The following is a 12,587-nucleotide window of genomic DNA, read 5'->3' on the forward strand; positions in this document are numbered from 1 at the left end:
CGATATATGAGGAGTCCCTTTATCCCATTGCTGCCCAAAGTTTTGGGACTGTACTTTTGTGTGCCATGATGTGTAAGTGGCACTACAGAGTATTTAATAAGGTCAACCGTAATACAGGTTTGAAAACTGTGTAAGTTGGCTTAGGAAAACAGCTTTGATTGCATGAGTAATATTTAAAGTGCCTGTTAAAAATGCAGTAAATTTTCTGTCAATAATAGAAAATCTTGTGAGCTCTGGAGAGATTTTTTAAAGCAAGATCCAGTGGCTCTTGCCTGTCTTGGTAAAGGTTTCCTTTAAACAGATGATTCATGTTACGAGAGTGGAATGATTAACATGAATTATGGGGAAATTATTCTAAGACTCAGATGTCTGATTTATGAATGCACTAGGTGGCCAATTGTTCCACAATTAGCTCTTTCAAAGGGAGAGGTTAGTTTACTAAAATGTTGAAGACACTCATAAAGGAGGTTTGCCCCAATATTGGTGTTACTTTTAAGGGGCTATCTCAGGGTCCTTTACTCAAAGAGGGAAAATTTGTTTGCAGGGGAGAGAGGCTACCCACTTCTGTCACTGCCAGAGTAGACTCTAGAATTCCTCCCACACCTGACTTAATTAGTAAGGTTGAGGTCGGAACTCCCCCTTGAGTTGTGACCCTTTGAGTCCAAGGCCCGTGTGGAGGGCTGGGAAGAACCCAAGATTCATTTAGGTTGGCCAGAGACTCCCATGCTGATGAAGGAGAAGGCTGAGGCTCTTCTGCTCACTAGCCACAGCACTGTGCTCAGGAGGTTCTTAGTGGAGACCCCTGGGCTGAGCACTGCAACCGGAAGGAGAGGGGAGGCTGAGCAGGGGGCAGCTGTGGAGAGCTGGGTGTTCTGCAGATGCAGCCTACAAGCTTGTGTGAGTGTCCTCATCAAAAGCATGACCTGTGCTGAGCGCTTGGATGCTAAGTGGAACCTCTCACGATTGCTCCCTGGGGGGAGCTACATTCCTTCAGGGACCACAGATGATGGGGTGACAGTCGTCACGCAGGGAGCACTAAGAAGCAGTTTGCCTGCATGTAAGTCACCTGGTCCTGACAGCACCTCTTGGAAGGAGGCACTAGTGTTAGCCTCATTTTGCAGACGAGGAGACTTAGGGCCACGCAGACAGTGGTAAGTCATGGAGTCATGCTTTTTGCCCAACTCCAACCTTGGCTCTTAAGTCCTGTCTGGTCCTAAGTGTAAAGTGTTGGGCACAGTTCCAACAATACAGGCCCCAGGAGCAGGGGGAGGGGAGGGGGGGGTCAAGATCCTTCCCTTCTTATACTCATCACTGTAGGTGTCAGTTGAGTGAGTGAGTGAGTTTGCCCCGTTGTCTCTTTGCCAGGTATCGTCAGGGCTGTGGGACCTTTGTGTAAAAGCTCTTCATGTTCTGTAGCCTTTTGTGTATCCATTCCTCACCCAAGTGCTTTATAAAAATAAGTCCACCTTTCTTTCTTTTTCAAAAATTTTTTTAATTGAAGTATGGTTGATTTACAATATCATGTAAGTTTCAGGTGTACAGCATGGCAATTCAGTTATACATTATACATACAGTCTTTTTCAGATTCTTTTCCCTTATAGGTTATTATAAAATATTGAATATGGTTCCCTGTGCTATACAGTAGGTCCTTGTTGTTTATCTATTTTATATGTACGGTAGTGTGTATCCGTTAATCCCAAACTCCTAGTTTATCCCTCCCCCACCCCCCTTTTCCCTTTGGTAACCATAAGTTTGTTTTCTATGTCTGTGAGTCTCTTTCTGTTTTTGAAATAAGTTCATTTGTGTCTTTTTTTTCTTTTAGATTCCACATATAAGCAATATCCTATGATATTTGTCTTTCTCTGTCTGACTTACTTCACTTAGTATGATAATCTCTAGGTCCATCTATGTTGCTGCAAATGGCATTATTTCATTCTTTTTTATGGCTGAGTAGTATTCCATTGTATATATGTGCCACATCTTCTTTATCCGTTCATCTGTCGATGGACATTTAGGTTTTTTCCATGTCTTGGCTATTGTAAATAGTGCTGCAGTGAACATTAGGGTGCATGTATCTTTTTGAATTATGATTTTCTCCACATATATGCCCAGGAGTGAGATTGCAGGATCATATATGGTAGTTCTATTTTCAGTTTTTTAAAGAACCTCCATTCTGTTTTCCATAGTGGCTGCACCAATTTAGCTTCCCACCAACAGTGTAGGAGGGTTCCTATTTCTCCACACCGTTTCCAGTGTTTATTGCTTGTAGACTTTTTGATGATGGCCATTCTGACTGGTGTGAGGTAGTACCTCATTGTAGTTTTGATTTGCATTTCTCTAATAATTAGCGATGTTGAGCATCTTTTCATGTACCTTTTGGCCATCTGTATGTCTTCTTTGGAGAAGTGACTATTTAGGTCTTCTGCCCGTTTTTTGATTGGGTTGTTTGCTTTTTGGATATTGAGCTGTATGAGCTGCTTGTATACTTTGGAAATTAATCCCTTGTCATTCACGTTATTTGCAAATATTTTCTCCCCATCTGTAGGTTGTCTTTTGCTTATTGTTTCCTTTGCTGTGAAAAAGCTTTTTTTTTTTTTTTTAGATTTTTTTTGATGTGGACCATTTCTAAAGTCTTTATTGAATTTGTCACAATATTGCTTCTGTTTTATGTCTTTGGGTTTTTTGGCTGCGAGGCATGTGGGATCCTAGCTCCCTGACCAGGGATCGAACCCTCACCCACTGCACTGGAAGGTGAAGTCTTAACCACTGGACCGCCAGGGAAGTCCCTGTGCAAAAGCTTTTAAGTTAACTTAGGTCCCATTTGTTTATTTTTGTTTTTATTTCAGTTACTGTAGGAGGTGGATCCAAAAAGATATTGCTACAGTTTATGCAAAATGACTCCACTTTTCTCTGGCATTGTGTGAATTCTTATTTCAGGTCATTTGAGTAGCAATGGCAGATAAACTGAAGTGGCAGTAGCACCTAGAAATGACACGTACAAGGTTCAGTATGGAAACTGCAGGTTGGGACTATGCTATAATTTGAAAAGAGTGGTGGGCGATTTGTAATCTTGCTTTTCAAGAACTTAACATGGGTGGTAGATTGTGTGGGTGTGTGCACGTGTGATTAATGCTTGTGCTAAACTCAAGGAAGATGATGTTTGGGCCTCCTGTCCTGGGAATATGTGTAGATGGTAGTTCGTTTGTTCATTCATCAGATTCAGTTGACCACCTGCTATGTGCCAAGCACCATGGGAAGTGCTTGGGTTTAGTAGCGTAGAAGTCAGGCATAGTTACTCCCTTCCTGGAATCCACTGTCTTGTTTGGTAGGCAAACCACAAGAAAATATTCATCCACCTTGCCATTGGATTATAAATGCTATGAAGGAAAGACCCAGGGCCCCAGTGGAGGAGAGAGCGGTGAGGGTGGAGAGTTAAGCTGGACTTTTGTCAGGGGTGGTGGCCAGGAAGACTTTCCTGAGCAAGTGATAACTGAGCTGAGAGCCACAGGTTGAACAGGTATTAACCAGGTAAAGAGAAGGGAGAAGAACATTCCAGGGAAGGGGAGCAGCACATTCTTAGAACAGAAAGGAGACCGCTGTGGCTGGTGTACAGTGGACACGGGGGAAGTAGGGCAAGGTGGGCGTTGAGTGAAGGTGAGCTGGAGAGCCTTTGGGCTTAGATGGACCTAAATTTGCCACCTACAAGCTGTGTGACCTTGGGCTGATGACATAACCCCTCTGTGCTACAGCCCCCTCTTAAACATGTGGGTGAAAACACTCTCAGGGTTGCCATACAGAAACCATCACAGAATTTGTGTATTTAGCCCCACGGTCCCTGGCATGCTGCAGATGCAGAAAATGTCACTTTTCTTGCCCATTCCCTTGTCTCTGGCTTTGGGTTGATGAAACAGCCACAGGTGGTTCAGCATTAGGGAAAAATGCTTGCAAATCTTCCAATTTGGCAGCTTCCAGAAAGGCTTGTGGAAGGGGCATGGGGGGAGGGTCAGGCTGGGTGTTCACTCCCCTGCTTGCTGGAGGTTAATAAGGTCAGAGTTTATTCTAGAGTGGGAAACAGGAGGCGGGCAGCTTAGGGAAATAAACCAGCGGCAGGGGCTGGAGGCAGGGCCAGGGTCCCGGAACCTCAGGCTGTGTTGAGATGGGTAAGCAAAAGCCGTGCTGTACCCTCACTGCTTGCTTTAACTGCCCTCCACACCTGCCTCCGGGAGAGAGAGAGACCTCCTGGGCCCACTCAGAGGGTATATTTGTGTATCTCCAGGCTGGTACCCGGCCCTACAAGGCAGCTGTGCCTTGCTTCCCGTGCTAGTCCTATTTTCCTGCTGACTTAATTTATTTCAGAAAATCTCCATTTTAATTTCTCTTACTTCCCTTTATTTTGTACTTCCTGTTGATCCTGGTGTTGTGGATATGATGATGGACAAGATAAACACAGTTCCTGGCCCCCATCTTGTGTCCTAACACCCCCAAGACAGTAAGGATTCCTAACCTCGGCTTAACAGGGGAGATGGCTGAGGCTTGGCTCATTTGCTCAAGGTCACGCAGAGCTGGGATTCCCATCCAGGTCTACCTGACCTCAGGTACTATGCTGTTAACTATGAAGTGAAACTGTGACCTGGTACAGTGAATTTCCGGTAAGGATTCCTCATGCTCTATCTTTTTGTTTCTTGGCTTCTGCCCTCATGACTTACAGACGTATAAACCAGTGTTTAAAAGCCCCAAGTGAGCTCACTTCCTGGCAGTATCCTTTGTGGAGAGCGTGAAACGCTTTTGCAGAGGAATTGGTACACTCAGTGTGTGTCTGGGCTGTGGGTGTTAGTGTTCCTGACGCCTGTTTTCTTCTGTTGGGACATACTTGTATTGGCGAGTGGGTGCCAGGTAGGTACCTGTGGGACAGACGCCCATCTTAAATTCTGAACCTCAGAAGGCAAGGTCTGGGTCTTGCTCGCCCCTGGGTCCCCACCCTGAGCATAATGCTGGCACGAGGACCTCCTGGCAAAGAGTGAGCTCTTTGGAGTCAAACTGACGTGGAGTTGAGTCACACCCTGCCACTTTCTGGTGACGTAGCTCGGGCAAGCGACTTATTTCTGAGTTTGTTTTCCCCATCCTAGGGTTGTGGGAATGAAATTAGAGGTTTAATAATGCCTGCCTTGTGAAGTCAGAGGTTGGCAAACTATAGCCCTCGGGCCAGATCTGGTCTGCTGCCTGTTTTTGTGTATAGAGTGTTACTTGAACACAGCGATGCTCATCCTTTTATGTGTTATCTGTGGCTGCTTTGCACGACAACAGCGGAGTTGAGTAGTTGTCACAGAGACTCTATGGCCCTCAGAGCCTCATATATTTTCTACCTGGCTCTTTACTGTCGGAGTTTGCCGACCTTTGTGTTAAGCTCTGTACAGATGGTAGCTGTACTTGTCAAAATTATTATCGTTACCTATAACTTCAGCCCCTTCTACTCCATAAAAAAGTTACCTTTAGAGCAATGACCTTCCTCTGTTCCTTAGAGCTTTGGGAGGATCTCTTCAATTGCTCGGTGAACAGATCTGTGATTCCTTTAGTCTTGGTCTTCACGGTGCTCAAGATTTGGGTCAGCTTCCTTCCCCATCTTTTTCTGCTGGTCTGACGATTCCTTACAGTTTTTGGTCTGTTCTCAGAGGTGGCCCGCCCTTCACCTCCATCTCTGAATGGCTGAAGCTGAAAGAACGCTTAACAGGGAAGTCCTCTGTGAAAAGACGAAGGCTGCGTGTGAAGATCCTTCATGCTTCCGGGAGACCTGGAGAGGTGTGAGCACCTGACCTCTGGGCACACGAATCTACCAGTGTCTGGGCTTCCCCAACCCAAGGGTCTCTGATTTTAGAGGAGAAAATCTCCTAAAATGCGGAGGCATTTGGTGTTTTTTCTCTTAGTAATTTCCTTTTTAAAAATGTAATCTTATTTTGGATAACAAATGTAATACGTGCAATTTATGGAAACATGGGAAATGGAGAGAAGGGCAACAATCAATCCTAATCTTACCACCCAGAGACAACCACTATTAGCATTTTTAGCTTATTTCCTTCCAGATCCCTAATCATGTGTAAATGTTCATATAATTGAAATCATATTGTTTATATAATTTTGTTTCCTGCGTTTTACTTATTATGTCATAGCCATTTCCTCCAGCATTGAATGTTCTTCAAAACCATAATTTTCATCTATGCTCGTACACATAAATCCACTCACCCACCCACACACCCACCCACCCCTGCATGCACCCATCCATCCATCTAACGGATATTTCTTTAGTGTCTCTTAATGTCCCAAACCCTGTACTAGGTGCCAGGGATGCAGCGGAGCGCACAAATAGACCTTATCACTCCCTTTACAGAGATCGTGGTGTAAAATAGGGAGTAGAGAGAGAGAATTAATCATTGTAACATTGTCTTGTCAGCTTGGGCTGCTGTAACATAATACCATAGACCGGGTGGGTTAAACCACAGACATTTATTTCTCACTGTTCTGGAGGCTAGAAGTCTGAGATAAGGGTGCCAGAATGGTTGGGTTCTGATGAGGACTCTCTTCCTGGCTTATAGATGGCTGCCTTCTGACTTGTGTCCTAACTTGGAAGAGTGAAAAAGCTGTGATGTCTCTTCCTCTGCTTATAAGGACACTAATCTCATCATGGGACCCCACCCTCACAACTTCCTCTAAACCGGCCCCACCCCCTACAAACCATCACTGAGGGGTTTAGGGTTTCAACATATGAATTGTGGGGAACACAGACATTCAGTCCATAACTAACATCATATGATAATGCTTTAATGTGGGGAAATAAAGGATCTGTAGGAACATGTATAGAAGGGACCCATCATTGAACTCGGAGTAGTGCAGAAAGGCTTTCCACAGGAAGTTAATCCTAGTTATCTCTTGGAAGGAAGCTTGAGGAATCCAGATAAACAGCTCTCTTTGGAATGATAGAGAACCTTCTGAGAAATGTGCACTCGAATGGGATGGAAGGATAGGAAATTAGTAGTTACTGTTAGTGGTGGAACCGCCCCCCCCCCAAAATTGCTATACTATGTTATTATCAAGACTACCTTCCCAGCATGGGGCACTTTAGAAATCAAGTGAGGCACTGCAGAGATAAAAGCCGGCAGACTCATTTGGAGATGCTGAACTTACTACTGAGACAGGAGGCAATGTTCCAAAGAGAATGCCCTCCATAGACTCAAGAGCACATGTGAGGATGGGTAGTATTTGGAGAGGCTCTTGTGTTGTGAAGATTCCGCAGCACTGTGGAGAAATCCTGGTTCCCCTCTGCTTCCTGGTGACTTTGGAGATGCCCCAGACCCATGTGGTCCCGAGGACCATGGGTTTACTGTGGAAAAGGCTGCATGCCTTGTAAAAGGCGAAGGGACACACGACATTATTGCAAGGTCAGAGCTCAGACCCAGTGCTCTTGCAAAGTTCTGAGCACCCACATGCCGCTGCCTTCTGCCTTTTGTCTTGAGTCTTGCATGTGTGTTTGTTTTTACACTGTTTCCCCTGAGGAACGGCAGAGTGAGAGATGGCTGTTGTGACAAACTGATTGCAGATTGAATCTTGCACATTTGTGTTTGCCAGCTGAGCTGGGCCCTGGAGTGATGCATCTGCTGAGGGAGTGGTGGCACCAATTCCTATTTTTCTTAAATCCTCTCCGAGTTATTGAAATGGAAGTTGGCCCTCTTTGTTCCTTAGACATTCAGGGGATGAAGTTGGTCAGGGAGGGCCTGGTGGGTACTTAGTCAGTAGTGCATTTGTCACCACGGGGATCTCAGAAGTTGTGGTAGGGTGAATCTCTGGGTCATAGCCACCTCCCAGCAGTGGACAGGGCAGCCACATGGATGTGTAAGTGCTGAGAGGAAAGCTCAGTGCTACAGTAAGTCCGTCACAGAGGGGAAAAATCCACTTCAGGAAATGTATCAGTCTAGGTATTTCCTCCTGGCTTTTTGTCTTTATCCAAGTTGGGCAATGATGTAAAAATGCTGGCTGCCTTTGCTTCTTAGTATGGAATGCAGTGTTTTATAAAAAAAATAAATAAATAAAAATGACTTTTCATTAACAAAGGCCTGCAAACAAGGCAGAAACTGACAAAATTTGCGTTTCCTCACCTTCATCTATACAGTGTGGGAGTTATCACTACCCTGTAGGGTTTGCTCTTAGATCAAATTAGAGAGCACCTGTCCTGGTGTATGGTAGGTACTCAGGAAATGGAAGTTATTATTTCTATTGATATAGTAGCTAATTTTCATTCAGGGTTCAAAGTGCTTTCTGTGTACTAACTCTCTTCATTGATTTTATATGCTCTGGATCGCCTGTATTTTGGTTTTGAATCAGAGATGGAGCTGTGCGTGAGAATGGCATGACCATGCCTTGCTTACCTTTCTGGGGTTGCTGCTGTCCTGATGATGAAAACTCAGAAAAATATTTTGTAGTCAAATGAGAGTATCGTCCAAATGCAGATTTCCAGTTCAATCCTTAGGTTGCTTTCTAAGATACAGTGACATACTATAACATAATCCAAAGTTTCATTCCTAAGAGGGTCCTGTGCCCTAGTTAGAGGGAGAATTCTTGCCTCATATGGACACGATGCTCAGAAGATTGCTCCTGATATAGGCCTTATAGTCCACTGGCTCCCCAGTGGGCTTGATTTATTTAGGCTTCCTTTGAGGCTAACTGGCTGTGATAGACAATTTTTAGCCTTCATCCTAGAAATGATACCTTAAGAAGCTGTCCTCTGTTCTCCCATACTGCAGGCTTTGTGATGCGTTCATACCTTCAGTGCCATCCGAAAGTGCCTATTATATTGGAGTTCAGGGTATCTAGATTCTTGATTTGATCATGGAAGTCTTGAAATTTTGTCCAGGAGGCATAGAAAAACCCTTCAAAGTTTTGAGCGTTTAATCTATTTGAACAGAGTCTCAGAAAGGGTTTAGCCAAAGAATATCAAACTGTGATATAAACAGTTTATCAAAAACCAATAGAGAATTTCCCTTAAATACACAACCACCTGGAGCACTCAAGTTTTGGAGGAAACAGATGAAGAACTGTTGGATGGATTCAATTTCTTATCCTGGTTGGTGGAAAGTTATGGCTGTCTGGGGAGATACTGTTGGGGGAGAGAGCAGGTCTTTGTCTGTCTGTCTATTCCACTGTCTATTGACTTGGTTGCATGAAAGTGAACAGACCCAAATGTGGTGACAGATGAAGGGCCAAAGAGCCATGCCCTGGGTCAGTACCGTGTCCCTTTCTGTCGAGGGGGCAATGGTGTTGGCCGAACCTCACCTGGACACAGCGCCTTGTGCTGGGCACAGCTGGCAGGTATGAAGGAGGATAATGAGATGTTTTACTTGGGGGAAAGCGACTGGGCTTATTCTGTCCTTGTGTGGTGATGTCTCACAGGGACACACAGCATGCAGCCACAAAGCCCCTTCACCCTTCCCCTCCCTACTAAGCAGGCCTAATTGGGTCACCTGTTGCTTGCTGCATAGAAAACCCATCAGATTTTCAGTAACTGGTATAGTCTTCAGGGAAGAAACAGGGCTCCAGAAGTCCTTGTTGGAAGGCAAAGCTTCCATTCTATCGTTCACATTTGTATCTCAGGATGGGGTGTTTGGCAATGATCTCTTAGTTGCCAGGAAGCTCCATAAGGTTTAAATGGAATGGTACCTTAGAGTTATAATATTTTACTCTGGTGAAGGGTGGATTATTAACAGAGGGCAAGAAGAGGGGGCTGCATGGGTTCCAGTTATTCTGTTACGAAAGAATGAGAAAAATTCCATTTCTTTCCACGTTCACAAAGATTCTGTGAGAATCATTAGTCACAGATGAAGTGGAAACACACTGACCTCTTTAAAGGAAGAGCATATATCTCACCTCCCCCCACCCAACTCCCCCCGACAGCAGCACCCTCAAGGCTGCATCTCTCCCTTAAAGTGTTCATGTATGCAAACCCACCTGCAGTTCCGTCTGTGTGCTGCAGTTACCTGACTGCAGCCTTTGCGCATGTCGGGCCTTCTTCCCAGAATGCTCTCTCTCCTTGTCTGCCTGGCAAACTCCTAGCCATCCCTCAAGACCCAGCTCAGGCATCTCTTTTTTGTGCAGCCTTCTTTCACCCTTTCCCCATGCGAGCAGAGCTGATCACAGAATCTTTTCATCCCCACTGACCTTGAATATAAATGTATTACATACAGTTCTCATCGCCTCAGATTGTGCCTAGAACAAAGTGGACCTCAGGTCTCATTTGTTTTGTAGTGCTGTGTTTGCATAAGCCTCTTAGCCTCTGGTCTGTGAACTTCCTAACAGGGAACGTACTCTGTTCATGACTTAGCAAATAGTACAGTACCTGCATCATAGTAGTAGACATTCAGTTATGATTACTCAAATGGATGGATTCGGCACAGTGGCCTAAGAGAAGGATACGCTAGTGTCGAATGGCAAACTCGATGAATGGTACCCTCACTGGGTTCCGTTGTAAGCTCTTATCCCCTTTTTAGGGGAGCTTCTATTGCAAATACTGAGCTGTGGGTGAGTGAAAATCAGTTCTTTTTATCAACTTGAGGGGAAGAGAGGAGAAGTCTCTGATGATTACCAGGTCAGCAGTAGGTGATGGTTGTCTTTGTGTTCTTGGGAGACGAGACAGGCTCCTGTGATACATGTGCCTGTAGCTGTCGTGAAGGTGGAGCAAGGGAGGGACTTGGGGAGGGAGAGGGACTGGGCGAGTGGCCGCCCTCAGGATGGGCAGCACACAGCTCTCCAGTGGCTTTAGGTGGAGGGGAGTGGGGTCCATCTGCTCGGGTTCCTAGCAAATAAAATGGCAGCAACAACCACCAAATCGAGTACTCTTTGCTTACTGACACGATGCGGGCAAATGCCCGCTTCCCTTTGAAATGTCCCCCCAAGTTCCCTAAACGTCCAGATGGCAATCTGAGGTGAATAATTTATAATAAGATATCTTATGCATTATGCAGTGAAGTTTTAAATTATGAATGGACCTCGCCTGGCAGTGTACCTTAGTTGATATGTGGACTTGGTGGGGGGTGAGTTACCGTTAGTGAGATGGAAACGGGACGCCTAGCCTCGTCCAACTGCAGCAACAAGGTTGAGCAGGTGGGAGGAGGGCCAGAGCTTGGGCTGCTTTGGCTCAGGGGAGCCTCTTCTCTGAGGGTGAGCTCAGGGCTCACTAGGCCCGGCACCTCAGTTGTGGTTCCGTAGCAGCAGCAGTGCACAGCTCCCTTCCCATGGGAGGATGGGGGGAGAATGGAGCCGTTCCACCAGGCTGCTTCCTTCTCAGGGAGGCTTGCTGCCCCCCAGGCTGAGTTCCACGGGGGCGAGTTCCCAGAGCCCAGCTCTGATCCGCATGGCCTGCCGTGTTCTAGACTCTCTCTGAGCGAGGCGTGCAGGACCCCACCTGGGGGATGGGCGTGAGCTGGGCCCAGCGGAGCAGAGAGGAGGGTGGAGGGCGCTGGGGGCACAGCCCAGAGTGCTTCGAGCCGCCTTGAACTGCTCAGACCTTTAAAGCAAACCGGAATGAAAGAGGTGTGGCGGGAACACTATGACAGTGTCACTGCAGACGTTCCTGGTGTCCCGCCCCACCCCAAGCCCTGGACCTGCATCACTTCACTGGGGCCTCATGACAGCTCTTGGAGAGGATGCTGCACCGTTCTCCTGATTTACCGAGATGGGAACTAAGGCTTAGAGCGAGTCCCTGACCCAAGGTGACACAGCTGATATAACCGGCAGAGCCGGGACTTGAGAGTAGATCTCTGAATTAGTAAAACATTCCCGAAATGCCTCCTGGGGGCCGGCTCCTGCCCTGGATGCTGAGGTGCAGGGTGGGGGGCACCAGGCAGACCGACAGGCCTGTCTCCTCAGGCAGGATACCTTCTAGAGGTGGAGACACAAAATAAAGCTGTCAGCAGGCAAGTACCGGATATCTGCACTGTTGCCGGGGCCCTCATTCTAGACATTATGCTGTATCGATGGATTAGGTAGTATGTTCAGCAAGTATCGATCAAAACCTTGTGGTGTGTAAAACTCTCGGCACCTCGAGAGGTGTACGCAGAGGTGATGAGGACTAAGCCGTACCTTCAAGGAGCTCCGAGCTGGCGGTGGTGGGGAGAAGCAGGGCACGTGGTGAGGGCTGAATGGAGGTCGGCTTCCAGGCAGCCCTTGGGGAGTGTGGAGAGGATGGGACGGGGGCGGGGGCTGCGTGGCTGAAGTGAAGGGTGTACGTGGAGGAGTGCAGGAGCCTGGGTGGGTGGAGGCCAGGGTCAGGGATTTGTGCTCAGGGTGGCAAAGCGGGAAGGCTCCGGCCGTTGGGTTTCCTCCGGCGGTGGGCTGGAGGCCCATTTGGGACGAGTTTGGGGATGGCGTTGGGTGGCGGGGGCAGGGTGTGGATTCAGGGAGACCTGATGCTGGAGCGCCTGACGATCTGGATGTGAGGGAGGGTGCTGGTCGTGCAGAGAAAAGGGCTGCAGGAGCTTCCTGCGGGCAGCCTCCCTGGGGCTTTTTAAGGACTCTGAGTGACTTGGGGGGATACTCACAAGAGGACC

The 12,587-nt window shown here is 46.9% G+C and overlaps 1 protein-coding gene across 1 annotated transcript in view; it reads left to right on the forward strand.

Annotated features, from left to right (window-relative positions):
* Positions 1-12,587, forward strand: part of SPOCK1 (SPARC (osteonectin), cwcv and kazal like domains proteoglycan 1) — a 550,417-nt gene that overhangs the window by 148,164 nt on the left and 389,666 nt on the right. The gene's annotated exons all lie outside the window — the stretch shown is intronic.

Source organism: Delphinus delphis, chromosome 3 (assembly GCF_949987515.2).
Source record: "Delphinus delphis chromosome 3, mDelDel1.2, whole genome shotgun sequence".
Taxonomy (NCBI): domain Eukaryota; kingdom Metazoa; phylum Chordata; class Mammalia; order Artiodactyla; family Delphinidae; genus Delphinus; species Delphinus delphis.